Raw genomic sequence first — 17,877 nt, forward strand, 5'->3', positions numbered from 1 at the left:
AACACTGAGTAATTTAATGATTACAGGATTTATGTGTGTGTGATTTTGAGACTTTTGGCCTAATACTCATAACTCACAATGATGTTTAGCATTGCTTTATATGTTTTCTGTGCTCTTGTTACTAATTTGAAAAGGGTATTTTACATATTGTTAGTATTTTTTCAATTTTGTATTATGATGGTCTATTCCCATTTGTAACTAATCTTCTAATTTTAATTAGTGTGGTTTTCCTTACAACATAAAGTTGAAATTCATTCCAAATTTCTTCATATGGATATTTAATCTATTTCCATTTATTGAAAAGTCCTTATATTCCCAACTTGTCAGACATGTCACTTAAATATCATATATGCATAGGTCTCATTTCTGTTTTGTGGATCAGTTTATCTATCCCTTTGCCTGACCAAATTGTGTTACATATAATAGGTTCATAACCAGTCTTGACATGTTATAAGGCAAGCTCTAACTCCTTATTCATTTTAGAACTATACTATTTACCTAACTAAAACTGAAATGCTTGTTAAAGAATATATGTACCAGAGTATCTACAGAAACACTATGCACAATGGCAAAAACCAAGCAACAACCTAAATGCACAAAAATTCATGAATAATAAACTGAAAGACTCAGTCAGTAGTTAGAATGAGTGAATTAGAGACATTGCAAATACAATGGTTAATTTTATGTATCAACGTGGCTAGGTTATGCTGCCCACTTGTCTTGTCAAACAAACACTATGCTAGATGTTACTGTGGAGGTGTTCTGTAGGTATGAATAGAATTTACAATCAATTTAAGTAAAACAGATTACTCACCCAACAAATTAAAGTCCTTAAAAGCAAAAAAACCTGAGATCTGCCAGAGAAGAAGAGATTACGCTTCAAGACTATGGCATAGAAATCCTGTCTGAGTTCAGCCTGCTGGTCTGCCCTATGGATTTCAGAGTCAATACTACAAATTCAACTCTTAACTCAATTTCCAACAAGCCAGCCTGCCTTACAAATTTCTGATTTGTCTGTTTCCATAATCACATGAGTCAATTCCTTAAAATAAATCTCTCCCTCCCTCTTAATATATCCTATTGGTCCTGTTTCTCTAAAGAACACTGAAAAATATATGAGATATATCTTAGAAATATAATATTTATGAATATAAGGAAAAATCTGATGATTCATAAAAGAAGAAATGCAAATGACTGATAAATTTAAGAAAAAAATACCTCACTAGGGTTTTTTTTAAAAGCAGACAAATCCAACAATAAAAGAACATTATTTTTGTACAAAGGGTAAAACAAAACATAATAAAACAAACAAACAAACAAACAAAAACCTCCACACAAACAAAACATAATGTTTTAAACCATATACTAGTGTTAAAAACTCAGGAAAATGGGGGAAAGAAATATTTTCCTCCATTGCTAGGGATACTGTGAATTATTATAGTTTTATTGAGAATGATTCTGGAATGATCTATTAACATTAGAAACCAGCTTATATTTTGAGCAAGCAACTTAAATCCTAAAAATCTATTAAAATATAAAACAAGACAATGGTTGAATAAAATATATTTACTCAACCTACTCTGTTATATTAAGTTAAAATCACTTAAAAAGTGGTGATTAGGATGGTAAGGGAGGCAGTAGCAGGGTTATTTATGTTTTCCTTATACATTTATATATGTTAGACAAGTGGCACTAAACATAAACTTGAAATTAGAAGTAATAAGAACTATTTACAGAATTACTAAAAGATATAAACTGAATATTTAAGGACATTGGTCTAATAACTATTAATTTTTTATTGAAGAATAATATATTCAAATATGTTCAAATAAATGTCGATTACCTCCCCTATCAATAAAACCTTTAGAAAGTATTCCCATATACCATATTTTTATTTATCTTTTATCTTCAAAGTTGTTAGTCTCTCTGAACATCCCATTGTTCTTTTTTAATGTCATTTTTAGAATAAAACAGTCTCTGAACTGAGGAGGAAGAAGCAGAAATACTATGAAAAATTATAGGTTACTCAGACTGGGTAACACAGCTACCAAAAGGTACCTTATTATTCAGATGTGGTCTGTTTTCTCTAAATCAACACAAAAACATTTTAAGCTTTCATAAACACTGACTTCAGCGCTCATCCATCTTAAGTCCAACTTTTTTCTGCTAAATCTATTTGAATAATATTTAAGAAAATACTTATTTTAAATACCTGGACTTACATTGAATAATATTTAAGAAAATATTTATTTAAATAGTTGGACTTAACTTGACCAGAGAATAATTAGGTACATTATTTTTAAAGGTTTTCAAATATTTTCTTTAAGTAGATTCTTTTGAGTAGATTCTCTTAAAGATTTCTTATAAGTAGATATCCTTTAAGTATGTTTTACTTTGTATATATTCAATTTATTTCAGTTACTGGTAAAACATTTCTAGTTTTTAGTATTAAAACTGTTTAGCCCTGATCTCATTTTTAGTGACTAAAAGAAAAGAATCCCTACAAAATAATTATTTTAAATGTAAAAACCTGTTGAAAATGGAAAATATGAACGATATCCATGCATTGGTCTAAGCTCTGAAGGTTATAAAAAAACAAATTATACATGGTGAGGGTAAGCAATGTCAAAGGATTCATAACAAGTCTTCCCCAAAAAATATCGTTTTGGCATGTGGGATACTCATTTATTATTATTACATATTTTTTTTTGAGAGAGAGAGGGAGAGAGGGAGTGCAGGAGAGAAGAGAGAAAAAAGGACAGAGGATCTTAAGCAGGCTCCACGCTGATAGCAGCAAGCCTGAGGCAGGGCTCAAATTCAGGAACTGTGATATCATGACTTGAGCCAAAGTCCCCACACAACCAACTGAGCCACCCATGTGCCCTATCATGCAGGATATTTTGTGCTGAAGGCAGTCAGGACCCAGAAGTGACACCTTTAACTCTCCATTAACTGCTTACAAGAATTTAGATAGTGGGGGGCACCTGGGCGGCTCAGTTAGTTAAGAGTCCAACTCTTGGTTTCAGCTTAGGTCATGGTCTCATGGTTTGTGGGTTTAGCCCCACATCAGGCTCTGCGTTGACAGTATGAAACCTGCTTGGGATTCTCTCTCTCCCCGCTCTCTGTACATCCCCTGCACCGCTGTCTATGTTTCTCTCAAATAAATAAATAAACAACAACAACAACAAATTTATATGGCGTACCTGGCCCAGGAAGAAAACAGTCAACAGAGGTAAACACAAAGACTATGGGCTGGGTGCGGTAGCCTAGGGTGGGGCCAGGGAGATCAGATTCCTTTTTGTTTCATATTATCTTTGCATCGTCGGAGGGACATTTGTTTGCCAAACCCTTGCTCTTCTAGTCTTCTTGAGAACTGTCATCCGCCCCTGTGAAGTCTCAGACCCTACTGCCGGTTTCCTAGCTCAGAATAGCACATAAGGAAGGAAAGAAGGAAGGAAGGAAGGAAGGAAGGAAGGAAGGAAGGAAGGAAGGAAGGAAGGAAGGAAGGAAGGAAAGAGAAAGAAAGAAAGAAAGAAAGAAAGAAAGAAAGAAAGAAAGAAAGAAAGAAAGAAAGAAAGAAAGAAACAATTGCATATAGACCTTCAATGCCTGGGGATCTCATATTCTTTGGGGCCCCGTATGAATATAATTAAATTTGTTTTTCTCCTGTTACTGTGCCTATGCTAATTTGCTAAAGACCAAGAAGAATAAAGAAAAAAAATTTCCTTCTTAATGCTTCAAATAATTTTTAAAAAGGTGTGACTTATAATATTGTTAAATAAAATAGCTCAATTATGTAATCAGCAACAGATTAAATAATATATTTGTAGCATCCACCTATATCACTGCTTTGCCTAAACATGCTTTTCACTATGAAAATGTTATCATAAAGATGATATATTGGTGAATGAATGTTTCATATACAGAAATAAATTATACATTTTTGATGTCATATTTTAACAGTTTTATTAAGAAAACACTGATCTGTGCCTAACATAAATGAATAAATCTTAAAAAAAATTTACACATGAGGGGTGCCTGGGTGGCTCAGTTGGTTAAACATCCAAATCCTGATTTCGGCTCAGGTCATGATCTCATGGTTCAATAGATGGAGCCCCATTTCAGGCTCTGTACTAACAGGTCAGAGACTTGCTTGGGAGTTTCTCTCCCTCTCTCTTCCCCTCCCCTGCTTGCATATGCACTCTCTCTCTTTCTCTTTCTTTCTCCCTAAATAAATAAGTAAACTTTAAAAATAAAATAAAAAATGACAAATAAAAATATAATAAGGTCCTTGTGTTTGAGTTGAAACATTGTTGCTTTCAGTTGATCACCAGAAACAAGACTGATCCCTGCATTAGACTTTATAGAAATTCGCTCTTTTCTGTCTGAATTATCTTATGGTCAATTTGCTCTGCATAATTCTGCTACCTTACCTTCAAACATCTAGAGTCTTCTTCAACCTGTCAAAATCACACTTAATCACACTTATAGGAATGTGTGTGCATGTGTGTGTGTGTGTTTACAGTAAGAAATTAAATTTATAATGCTTCTAAAATTATTTAGAAGGTTTTGGGGGTAAGAGCTATATAAACACAAAGCACTATAAACAATTACAAACCTGGTGTTCTTTTCATCTGACACTTTCCCCTGCGAGAGATAGTCAATTTAGAAAATTGAACAATTAGACTCACATACTGACAAATATACAGCTGATTGTATCTTACAGAAAAAGTTGTTTTCTATGCTTTGTTTCAGTTTGATAACCCAGAGTCAATGGCATGAAATGCTATGAAATTTTATCCTGAAGGTCACATTCCAACCTTTTATGAAATTAAACCAATGGTTCAAATGGAGAAAAGAAGGTTTCTGAACAAATAGCTCTGTCTTCCTGCAAATCTCATGAGAATTTGTTCATGCTGACTCCTTATCTTAACATGTAACACAATCGCCAATTAGTGTCAACGTTCCTGGAGCCATCACATTCTCAACTACATTAACCTTACACACTGGGTCAAGGAAAATGCAATTCTTCTTCTTCTAAACTAATCACTAATTTCAAAGTTATTATTAACTAATTTAATCTTTAAATTGGTATAACCTATCCAATCTGTATTAAATTTACTGCTGAAAGAAAAGGAAGAGAATCTGGATATATGTGTTAAACCCAAAGCAAGTGGAAAATAGGATTATCTTAAATTCAGTTGCAGAGAAAGCATGCTTTTAACCTTGTCCAGGTCAGAACCATTGGAAGAAAAAAAAAAAGGCATTATTCATGTCACTAAAGACTAAGGGTAATTTTTCTAATTCCCTGGCATATTAATGACCAACAATGAGTGAGCCCCTTAAGTACCTCATTTATTGTCTTAAATATGAAAATGTTTTAGAGATTAGAGAGGAAATTGTTTGAATTAATTAACTGAACTGGTGCTCAAGGGACCTAGTACAAGATTTTCAGACAAAAGCTGGGAATTTACAATAATGACATTTCTTTCATGGTTAGAAAATATAACACCAGTGGGATTTGGAGGCACTCTTAACATTTTAGCTGATGTCTGTTGAGGGCTTAAGAACCCTCTGAAACCATTTATTTTATTCATTGGAGACGTCTCTCAATTACATTATAAAAGGCATCGCATTAAAATAGCCATGAGGCCCACAAATTTTATCATATAAGTGGAATCGGATAACTGGCACAATGAAAATTCAGAATGCAAATAGAAGCTATTAAAGTAATAGCACCATTTAAAAAAATTCGTTTTTCAGGAAAGGTAATGTGTAAAAAGATAAAAAAGGAATGGCGTTGTACATGGCTAGCTTAATCACATTTCCGTTTCTCTTGTGGGTTATCAGTTGCAAATGAGACTCCCCTGTGCTTAAGAATCCATCCATATGGTGATTGTTTTTCCTGCTGGCATGACAAAAGAATTTGAAAAAGTATTCAGTTTAACCTGAATTACATAAACACCCAAAAATGTAAACTTCAAGGTTAGACTAAAATGTGCACTTATTGATTCATTTATCTAGCGTATAACATATCTCTCCCATTCCTATATTCAGCTATGGATTTACCCATCCATCCAACTATCCACACATGCACCAAACTCCTATTTTCTCCAAACTGATCAATCTATACTACAGAAACCAAAATCTATAGCACATCTGATACCTATATTCTTTCTCACAAATAAACTATTTAGAAATACTAAGAGTTAAAACACAATATGCCTTATATGACCCAATTTGATAAACAATACCCAAGTATTTACATGTGCCATTCTCTACCCTGTAATCATAGTCTTATTATCTTTCTTTTTCTTTAAACTTTTTTTCTTTCTTTTCTTTTTAATTTATTTTTGAGAGACAGAGAGAGATAGCATGAGTGGGGGGGGAGGGTCAGAGAGAGAGGGAGACTCAAAATCTGAAGCAGGCTCCAGGCTCTGAGCTGGCTGTCAGCACAGAGCCAGATGTGGGGCTGGAACCCATGAACTGTGAGATCATGACCTGAGCCGAAGCCAGACGCTCAACCGACTGAGCCACCCAGGTGCCCCATTATCTTTCTTTACATACCAAAATTTAAGTTCAAAACCTGTTAGAGTCCAAACACTAAATTTGTTCCAATTTTAATAGTTTATGGAGATTTAATTTGCATAAATTCTACATATTTAAAGTATGAAACTTGTTAAGTATTGACAGGTATACCTAACCATAAAAATATCACCACAATTAAGATAATGAACATATCCATTACCCCCAAAGTCTCCGCATGATCCTCTATAATCCTTCCCTAGAATCATACTTCACCCCATTTCTAGGCAATTTCTGATTTGTTTTTTGTCCCTATAGATTATTTTACATTTCTTAGACAGTGATTTAATAGAATCATACAATATGCATTCTTTTGTCTTGCTTCTTTCAATAAGCATAATTAATTTGAGAAATAGATCCATGTAATGGATTGTATCAATAGTTTATTTTTATTACTGACTAGCATTGTACTGTGTACATAGATAATAGTTCATTTCTCTATTTATCAATTGATAGACATGGGCTGTTATTAGGGGTTTTATTTGCTATGAATATTCCATATATGCTTTTATTTTACTCATATAACTTTAGGTTTTCCATTTAGGTATGAGATTTATCTTGAAATATATTAATTGAATATAATGCCAGGCATATAGCATATATCAAGTATCTTTTTTTTTCTTATATTTTCAATTGCATAAACCAGTTATTTCAGCAATATATTTTAAGACTCATTTCTCCATCAAATTGCCTTTATTCCTTTGCTCAAATTCAGTTGATCATATATGCATGATATGATTCTGTTCCATTTATCCATCTATATCTATCTACCTATCATGTATCTTTGTTTTTTTTTTTGTTTTTTTAATGTTTTTGTTTTTATTTATTTTTGAGAGAGAGAGAGAGAGAGAGAGAGAGAGAGAGAGAGAGAGCACAAGCGCAAGCAGGGGAGGGTCAGAGATAGAGGGAGACACAGAATCTGAAGCAGGCTCCAGGCTCTGAGCTAGCTGTCAGCATAGAGCCCATTGCGGGGCTGGAACCCAGGAACTGTGAGATCATGACCTGAGCTGAAGCCGGACACTTAACCGACTGAGCCACCCAGGCGCCCCTCATCTATCTATCTTTGTACCAGTACCACACTATCTTAAATACTACAGCTTTACATTAAATCTTTAAAGCAGGGGTAATACTAGTTTTCCATCTTTGTTTTTTAATTTTCAAAGGTGTGTGTATGTGTACTTCACTTCTCTGTATTAATTTTAGATTCACTTTTAGAGTTTCTAACTGTTAGAGTGAAATTGCAATTGAATCTGTGGGTCATTCTCAGGAGAATTTATATCTTAGTTACTGTGTCCTCCCATCCATAAATATGTATATCTCACTATTTACTTAGGTCTTGAATTTCCTTCAGCAATATCTTTATAATTTTCAGCATTGTCTTTCATAACTTTTGTCATATAGGAGTCCTAAATACTCCATATATTTTTGTACTCTTATAAATGTAATTACTTTTAATTTGAATCTTTCGTTGTTGCTAAAGTATAAAGAAATAATGGATTTTATAGATTTATTTCTACAATTTTGCTATATTCACTTATTAATTCTAGTAACCTTTTATAGATTTCTAACAGATTTTAATGATCATTTTGCACAAGAATAAATAGATTTCCTTCTTTTCAAGATAGATATCTTAAAATTCATTTTCGTGCCTGATAGCATTGACAAAGTCAGCCAGTACAATGTTGAATAGCAGTGGTAGGAACAGAAATCGTTGATTTGTTTCTTGGTGGGAATATTATTGTTGCACCATTAAGCATGATGTTAGTTATAGGTTTTCTTTGTCTGCTTGTTTGTTTACAGAAGACATTTAGCAAAGAAGGAAGTTCTCCACTCTTATTTGCTTAACGATTTTTAATGTTTTGTTTTGTTTTTAAATCAGAAATGGATTTTGGGGTTTTTTTTTACAAATTTTTTCTACATAAATTAACATGATCATATAGTTTTGCTTTTGTAATTTGTAGATGTGTCTTGCCATATAGGTTTATTTTTGGACTTCAAAGTTTCATTTCTGGGATAAATTGCACTTAATTGTGTTATAGTATTCTTCTTATATAATGTTGAGTTCAATTTGCTAACATTTCAAAAAATATTTTCTTGTAATATCATTATCTGGTTTTGGTATCACGGTAATATTGGTCTCACACAATAACATGGGAATTAGTCTCCCTTTTCTAGTTTCCTTAAAAGTTGTTAATAGAAACCATCTGTACCTAGAGTTTTCCTTGTGGGAAGGTTTTTAAAAGCAAATAAATTATATGATAGAGATTAAGCCGAGCAGATTATTTCTTTTTGAATGACTGTTACTAGTTTACATCCTTTTAAGGATTTATTGATTTCATATCAGTTGACAAATTTATTGGCATGAAGTTGTTCTTAATATCTTCTTATAATTTTACTATCTATAGAATCTGTAATGTTATCTCCCCTATTTGAGATTGCTAATTTGTGTCTTGCCTATTGTTTTCTTGACCCATAGGCCCAGAGGTTATCAATTCTATTGATGTTCTCAAAGCACCAGCTTTTGATTTCATTGTTTTTCATACTCACCTAGCTTCCTTCCTTCCTTCCTCCCTCCTGCTTTCTGTCTTTATGGATTTAAATATTCTGCCTATTTTATATGCATGCAGTTATATAATACATGGCTTTTTTTTGGCTTCTTTCACTTAGCATAGTATTTTTAAAAGTAATAAGGCATGTGTTGTTGCTTCATTCTTCTTTATGACTGAAAAATATTCCATTGTATAAATATACCACATTTTGTTTCTCTATTTCTCCAATGATAGAGAATTGGAGTTCCTTCTACTTTCTGCTATTTGTGAATAGTGCTGCTATCTACATGCCTGTGTAAGTACTTATTTGAACACCTGGTTTAAATTCTTTTAGGTATACAACTATAGAGTAGAATACATTTATTTTATGCTTAGCTACCTGAGGAACCACCAATCTGTTTCCACAATGGCTGCACCATTATACATTTCCATTAGCAATGTACAAGAGTTCAAATTTCCACACTCTCATATCAATATCTATTATTATTCACTTCTTAAAATTATTATTATAGCCATTCTAGGAAATATGGAGTAGCATTTATTGGGGAATTCCATTAGTGTTTCTCTGATGACTAATTGTCTTTCCATATCCCTGTTGGCACTTGTGCATCTTCTTTGGAGAAATTTCTACTCAATCCTTTGCTTATTTGTTAAGTGGATTGTTTGTCTTTTTGTTATTAAGTTGTAAATCTTCCTCGTATATTTTGGATGCCCAATCCCTATCAGATAAATGATTTGCAAATATTTTTGCAATTCTATAATATGTCATGTCACATTTGTGCTAGTGTGATCCTTTGGTTCACGTAGTTTTTTATTTTAATGAAGTCCAATTTTTCCTATTCATTCTTTCTTTTCTAATGCTTTTGTGTAATGTCTAAGATTTTATTGACAAATTCAATATTTTATAAAACTTTATTGTACTAAAATTGCTGGGATTTTCCTCCTCCTCCCTCTCCATTTTCTTCCTTTGTATGAAACAGCATGTATGATTCATGCTCTGTATTCCATAATATGTTTTTCTCTGTGTCTATGACTGTACTGATACACTGTTTCTGGAAGGAAACATTTATAGAATCCTAAAGCTGAAACCAAGAAAAGCCTAGTAAAATAATATCCATTTAATCATTTAGTATGTTAAATTTAAAATGCCTACTCTCTGTAATCCAGAAAACCTATTTTTAGAGATTCTATAAAGAAAAAATAAGTTCTAATCCATAAATATATATTAATGGCATTTATTGCAGCAATGTTTGCTATAGGAAAATAATAAATGAAGACTGCCTAAGTAGTGGATATAGTGGAACAAAGTACATTAAAAGTAAAAAACAGTGTAGTTCTGAAATAGAATAGACCAATATGTATTGCAATGGAAATATATTAAAAAATGTTGATGAGTTAAGAAAGAACAACTTGCAAAACTATTCTGAGAAGTTATAAAAGGCTACCTAAAATTAAAATCTTCCTATTTCAAAAATCTTCATGTCAAAACATGACAAAATTTTGGATAAGACATACATGCTTATTTTTTAAAAATTTAGTTGAGCTAGCAATAATACAGAGCTCCCTGGGAATCAAAACGAGTGAAATAAAAATCATAAGAAGTTAAGAAGAAGTTGGTGTCCAAAGGGATATATCAGTCTAATAAAGAAAAAACTGGGATTTTAGATATTTTAGATATTATGAGAGTCATCAGACAGTAAAAATAGCAAGATTAGAATTTTAAGAACTACAGATAATGTAATTAATAATCTATAAAATAACTATATTAAAGTATTTAAAATATTGAAGATAATTGAAAAATTAGAATAAGCCATTATCCAAAAAAACAGATATTAAATAATTCAAAAGAGGGGAGCCTAGGTGGCTCAGTTGGGTAAGGGTCCAACTTGGGCTCACGTCATAATCTCGCAGGAGGTGAGTTTGAGCCCTGTGGTGGGCTCTCTGCTCACAGCTTAGAGACTGAAGCCTGCTTTGGATTCTGTGTCTCCTCTCTCTGCCCCTCCCCCCTCACACTCTGTCTGTATCTCTCTTTCTCAAAAATAAACATTAAAAAAAAACTAAAAAATAAATACAAAAGAATCTTCCCCAAATCAAAATTAAAATTAGTTAGTATAAAGAAAAACTTTCCATGTTATCCATATTATAATCATGTTAAAATCTGAAGGAAGGTTTAAGAAGATTGAAAAACATTATAAACAACAAATTAAAAATAGCCAGGAAAAAGAAAAAGAAAAGATACTTTTACAGGGAAAATATAAGACTGATAGCTGACTTACCTGAAGTGATAGAGGCAAGAAGACAGTGGAAGAATGTTATTAAAATGATGAATGAAAAATTCTGACATCTTAGAATTCCTTGATATGGTCCTTGGGAAGGACCAGGAGAGAAAATGTTAACATACTCACAGGATATCTCTTTAAAGACTGGGAAAACTCATGTCCTGCACTAAATGAATGAACAAGTCTAGAAACAGAATATTAAGTAGGAGAGAAAAAAATGCCAAAAGGTCGAGAGGAGGCTAATATGGTAAAATCAACCAGCTATGTTCTGCAGAAATTCTGAAGGAAAATCTGTTTACTAACGCAATAAGGGATGATATGGTAGGATGACACCTGCATAATTCAGAAACTCAGTGATGGCTATATTTGCATGCCAGGGTTAATAGTAGGAGATTACAACAGGATCTCTGACTACATGGTAGGTTCTAAAAGTTATAGAATCCAGGCGCTAGTCCTTAAAATAAGAATTAAAATTGGTACATTTATTATAATAAGAAGCCAGATCAGAGGGGCTGTCCTGGATGTGTGATCTGCAGACAACAATAGCACTGGTTAATTGCACAAGGTATTCCTAGAGGCAAGAGAGATGTGCAGCCGCCAACTGTATTGTTAAAAGTATGCAATCAAAAGAAATCAAGGATGCATGACCAGGAGGCTGAGCCAGCTCTCAAACCATTAAGTCTTTTAATGGGAGAGCACATCTTGATAAGGAAGTACCCTACAATTTAACAGTAAGTGTATTCAATAGTAATCTCTCCCATCATTTCCAAACGGGACCTAATTACTTGATGAGGTGGTTAATTCTATGTGTTCACTTGGCTAGGCCACAGTAGGCAGATATATGGTTCAACATTATTCTAAATGTTTCTGTGAAGTTGTTTTTTTAGATAAGATTAACATTTAAATCATAGACTTTGAAAAAGCAGATTATCCTCCCTAATTTGGGTGGATTAGTTGCAGCCCAAAAGAATCAGTCAAAAGCTTTGAAAGAAAAAGACTGATCTCCTGGAAGAAGTGGGAATTCTGCCAGCAGAGAGTGGACTTGAACTACACTAGCTCTTCTCTGAGTTGTCCACTTGCCAGCCTACCTTGCAGATTTTGGACTTGCCAGCTTCTTTTAAATCAGTCTCTCTCTCTCTCTCTCTCTCTCTCTCTCTCTCTCTCTCTCTCTCTCTCTCTTCCCCACCTCCCCCAATTAATACATTTGGGAAACTGGAGAACCTTGATCAATAGATTTGGGAAACTGTTCACTGGGAGAACAGAGTACCAAACCTTTCAATGGTTATTGGACATGAAGTCTGAACTGATATTGAAGGATCAGAAGTTCCACCATGACCATTCATTAAAGAGGAAATAATTTGTAGACAAGGTAACAAATGAAATCTTGGGATCAAGATTTGTCTTACTGTTCACCTTTTAGGTCCATGGACCTAATCAGTGGTACTTTCCTCACCCATAATACATGATTATTATGAACATACTTGGTAGTTGGGGTAAGAGACACTGTAAGGAGAAAGGTCAGGAGAAAACCTCTGAAACTACTCTTTACCTTCTGCCTTTTGGCAAAACAATGCTGGTTACCTTGGGATAATAATTACATTGGGAGGCAGGGAGGTAAATGGCAGGAATTACAATCTCTGAAAGACTTAAAAATTAGGGGATGATAGTTCCTGCCCTACAATAGGCAATCTAGACTCCACCAGAAAACAAATAAATCATGATGGCTGAACAGTGAACTACCACTATATAGTCCCAGGGCTATATATCAATTCTACCTTCTGATTCTCTAATATAATTCCAAGGTATCTGGACAACCAGAATACTCTATTGATTTTAAAATTGTCAACCGTATTAATGATACTATGTTAAACAAACTGAATAATTAAGAATTTGCAAGAATATTGGAGGCCTTGGTAAGGAAATATACTTTAGAGGGTGGTAGATGAACTCTGTGGGTAGTTAGTTAAAAGCCTCACATCAGTGAAGTATTTAGGAGTCATGCTGATGTGTCTACATCATTGTACTTCATGACATAGCATCCAAGCCTCAACTGATACTACATTATTTAACTGACACAGTTTAAAACTGTAAAGTATTAGCACCGGAAAAGATCTTAGAGATCACGTTTTCTTATTATCTCATATTTGGACTTAGCCTAGAGATTAAAGTATCAGTGTATAATCTCACAATTAATTTGTTGAATGGTGAAGATCAGAGACGAATGCCTGTTATCTGACTCCCAATCCTGTGCTTTTTCGACTACATAACAATGTTTCCTATTCATGTGGGATTTGTCCTATATCCAAATAAATTCTTACTGAAGAACAAAGTAAATATTAATATCTAATTATCAGAAGAGAGAGGTGAAAAAATTTAGATGGAGAAAGATAAGTTTGCCATGAAGAGATAAATAATGTGAACCCTGGAGGAATGTGATGCAAGACAAAATGTTGGAATGAAAGATGAATATATCAGTCAGTCAATAAAAGATGTGATGTGTTGGCTGCTGATAAGTACTATGGAGGAAAACAGAGCAAGAACATACCAAACATACCAAAGGGTATTTTGCAATTTTAAATAAAATGTACAGATAAGGTCTCACTTTGATGGTGAAGTTTAAGAAAGACCAAAATAATAATAATAATAATAATAATAATAATTAATAATAATAATAGTACAATAACAACAACAACAGAATGAAGAAACTTTGATAACTGAGGAATGAGCATTCTAAGTGGAAAGGGTTGGGCAGTAGAGGGAGAAAGTCCTAAAGCAAGGGTATCTCTGGTATATCCTTTGAACTTCCAAGAAAATAGAAGACCTAAGTAAACTGGGAGAGGAATACTGGAAAATAAAAGGAGAGAAGGAAAAGCATACCAGATCCACTAGGAGCTTATAGACCAAAGTAAAGATTCATGTTTTACCTAAGACTATAGGGAGGGATAGGTTTTAACAGTGAATCTCAATTATTTCATGTTTCAAAATAAATTGCAGAAGGAAAGGGCTGAAGCAGGAGACCAGCTATGTGACACCTGTTAAATTCTAGGTCGAGAACAAGATGATGGCTGAGAATCAGATAGTGGCAGTGCTAGAGGTGAGAAAAGGCTGAATACAGACTGGATATATTTTTTAAGTAGTGACGGTATCATTTGCTGAGGGAGTGTGTGTTAGGTGTGGAAGATGATTCCAAAACTTTGGCCCTGGGGAACAGGAAAGGAAAGAGAATTGATACTAACTGAAATGGAGAAACTCATAGGAAGAACAGTTTAGGAAATAAATATCAGAAAGTCAGTTCTGGGTATTTTAGTATTGCCATGTCTGTGAGACACTCAAGTAGAAATTTTGAGCAGGTAAAATGATACTTAGGCAAATCAATGAAGATGAAGCCCAATTAAGATATCAATGAGATAGCATTTCCATTCTACAGAATTGAAGAGAAGAAAATCCAACAATTCCTAACTTGTTCTTCATGATCAAAAATTCCATTCCTTTGGCTGAAATATATTATAATAAAATAAAAATTAAACAGGGGCAAACTTGGAAAGGAAAAACTTTTCAAAGGTGAACAAGATTCAACTCTTAATCATATCAAATTAGGTGATCCGTTTTTATTAAGAGAAATGTAAAAATGTATTTTCCAGTATATTTATTTGAGTAAAAAGAAATATTTCAAGGAATATACATGAAATATTCATTACTGGTTACTTCAAGATGATAGATTTATGGAATTGAGACAGTAAGAATGATTTTTTTTGGTCTGTCACTATATTAATAGAATAGTTGTTAATCATTTTGGAATATTTTGGATGATTAGGTAGATTTTAAAATCCTGTACTTGCAACATAATCACTTAAATCAAAATAATTTACATTTATTGTACTCCTCTCCTTTTTAAAAAAGTTTATTTATTTTGAGAGAGAGAGGGCAGGGGAGAGGCAGAGAGAGAGAGGGAGAAAGAAAATCCCAAGCAGGTTCTGCACCACCAGCGCGGAGCCCAGTGTGGGGCTTGAACTCATAAACCGCAAGATCATGACCTGAGCCTAAATCAAGAGTTGGATGGTTAACCAACGGAGGCACCCAGGTGCCCCTTGTCAGGTGCTCCCCTTGTCAGGTGCTCCCCTTGACAAGAATATGATTGAAATAAATTGCAAATGATATGAGATATTGCTTGTAATAAATGTGACTAGCAAATCTCACTTCCAAAAATATGTTAGTTACTAGAAGCAAATGGATTATATATTCAAATGTTTAGGTGCAAAAATTGATAGTTATATTCCCAATGATCTATCAGTTTTTCTTTCTTCCCCCAAAGAAATAAAACTCAAATTTCATTGAATAATGTCCACTGAGCACCTAGACCCAAAGAGACTTTTTGGTAAAGAATCCATTGTATTAGATAATATCATAAAAACTACATTAGTCATAGGAAGATAAATTCAATAATATTATATATTAAATGTAAGAAAGGAAACAAATTTCACTCTATCTTTACCTAGACATGAGTGAAATGTTCCACAGCCAGGGTTGATAGAGATTCACTGTGCTGCTACAAGGCAAATTTTTGGTCCATAGCACTTAGAATTGAATAAAACATCATAGTCTGAGTGATATCCACACATGAAAGGATAAGCCAGGAAAACTCCACCATTTACTTTGGGGAAGTCTGCCAGTCAACAACAAATGCACACCAGGTAAGACTGCATGACTGAAGCTCAATGAAATGATGGCCTATTTTTAGCTTAGCTTTTTTCTCTGTTTACAAAGGCATGACTGAGCTTTGTGTTCCTGTTTTTATAAAATGATAGCTGAATAGCACCAGCTAGAGCCAGAACAGAGAAGGCAAGCATCCCTATATATGTTTCTGCCAGCAATGCCTCTGCTATTTCCATCTTGGACCTATTTTAAATAAATCCTGCCAAATATTCAGAACTGTGCCAGACTAGATAGAGGCTCTTTTATGAACCATTGACCTCTCGGACTCAGGATTATATCCATGAGTGACTAAAGCTCTAAGGCAGCATCCCTCTAGTGCTATGGTGAGTGGAAAGAAATATTCTCATATGTAAAATTCAACAAACTGGAAGAATTTAAAAAGCCAATCACATTCTAATTTATATTTTAAAATATGGAAGAAAATATCACACTAGTGTCAAATTTACTTGGCTATATTCTTTGGCTTTGTAAATAGTCATTCTGGTTTCTTATAAATATGATAGACTTTATTATTCTTGGTCAAGAAATTGACCTTTTAAATTATAATGTATTTAATTACACATTAATGTACATAATGTAATGTAATATAATTAATAATAATGTATTTCTCCCAATCTATCAGTATTCCAGGATTGGATCCTTTGATCAAATATATTTTCTAAATGAGTCTCTAAAACTGTAGAATAATTCATAAAAATATTTGTAATCTATTTAAAAAACAGTAATATAGTTGATATTTAAATACCATGTAGTGATTTTTAAAAGAATGGTAACATTTTATTTTAAATACAATGAAGTATTTTATTTTTCCTAAACATATAGATAAAATACATCATTATATTTATGATGAGTTTTGTTTTTGTTGCAATTATAGAGGCTTTCTCTTTTACACTATTTTACTCCTTTGTAAATTCTTAAGTGTGAATCTCACAGTGTTGATTAATGTAAGTTTCCTTCAGCAGCATTTCACTGAGTGACTATACTTTTGTCATGCACTGAGCTATACAATGGAGTTGCAACTACTAATAAGTTATGATCGCTGTATTCCAGGAAATAATAGTCTGATTAGAGAGATAAACATTCAGTCAAAATCTCAATTGTTTTACTTTAATAAACAGTTAGAGACCACAAAATAATAATGATAAAAATGATATTTATATTCCCAATGATCTTTCATTGTTTTCTTTCTTTCCCCAAAGAAATCAAACTTAAATTTAATTGAATAATGCTACTGAGTACCTATATCCAAAAGGCTTTCTGGTAAAGAATCTACTGTATTAGATGTGTTATAAGAACTACATTAGTTATAAAAAGACAACTTCAACAATATTATTATGTTTAACATATTATATTTTTATTTTATATTTATATTTGTTATAAGTGTAATACATTTAATATATTATATGCTATATAATATATAATGAAATATTCATTATTTCAATAAAATAAGAGTCACAGGGTGGAATATACCATTTGTTTCATCTGCTTCAAGAATTTGTTTGGAGTCCTACACATTCCTGTTTTCTTCCTTTAGAATACAGTAAATTAAGTTAGATACCCTTTTCTTCTTTTAGAATGCTATAAAGCTACTTAAATTTTGTGGTAAAAAAGTCAAATATGATTTTTCAATATTATTCATATTGAAGAAATATTTAGAGCTGAGGCTGGCTGGCAATGGCAATCATATGAACTAAATATAAAAAGACTCAACTATGTTAAGAGCTTCATCTTGCCTGGTGGTGGGTGAGCTA

This window comes from Suricata suricatta, chromosome 10, assembly GCF_006229205.1.
Source record: "Suricata suricatta isolate VVHF042 chromosome 10, meerkat_22Aug2017_6uvM2_HiC, whole genome shotgun sequence".
Taxonomy (NCBI): domain Eukaryota; kingdom Metazoa; phylum Chordata; class Mammalia; order Carnivora; family Herpestidae; genus Suricata; species Suricata suricatta.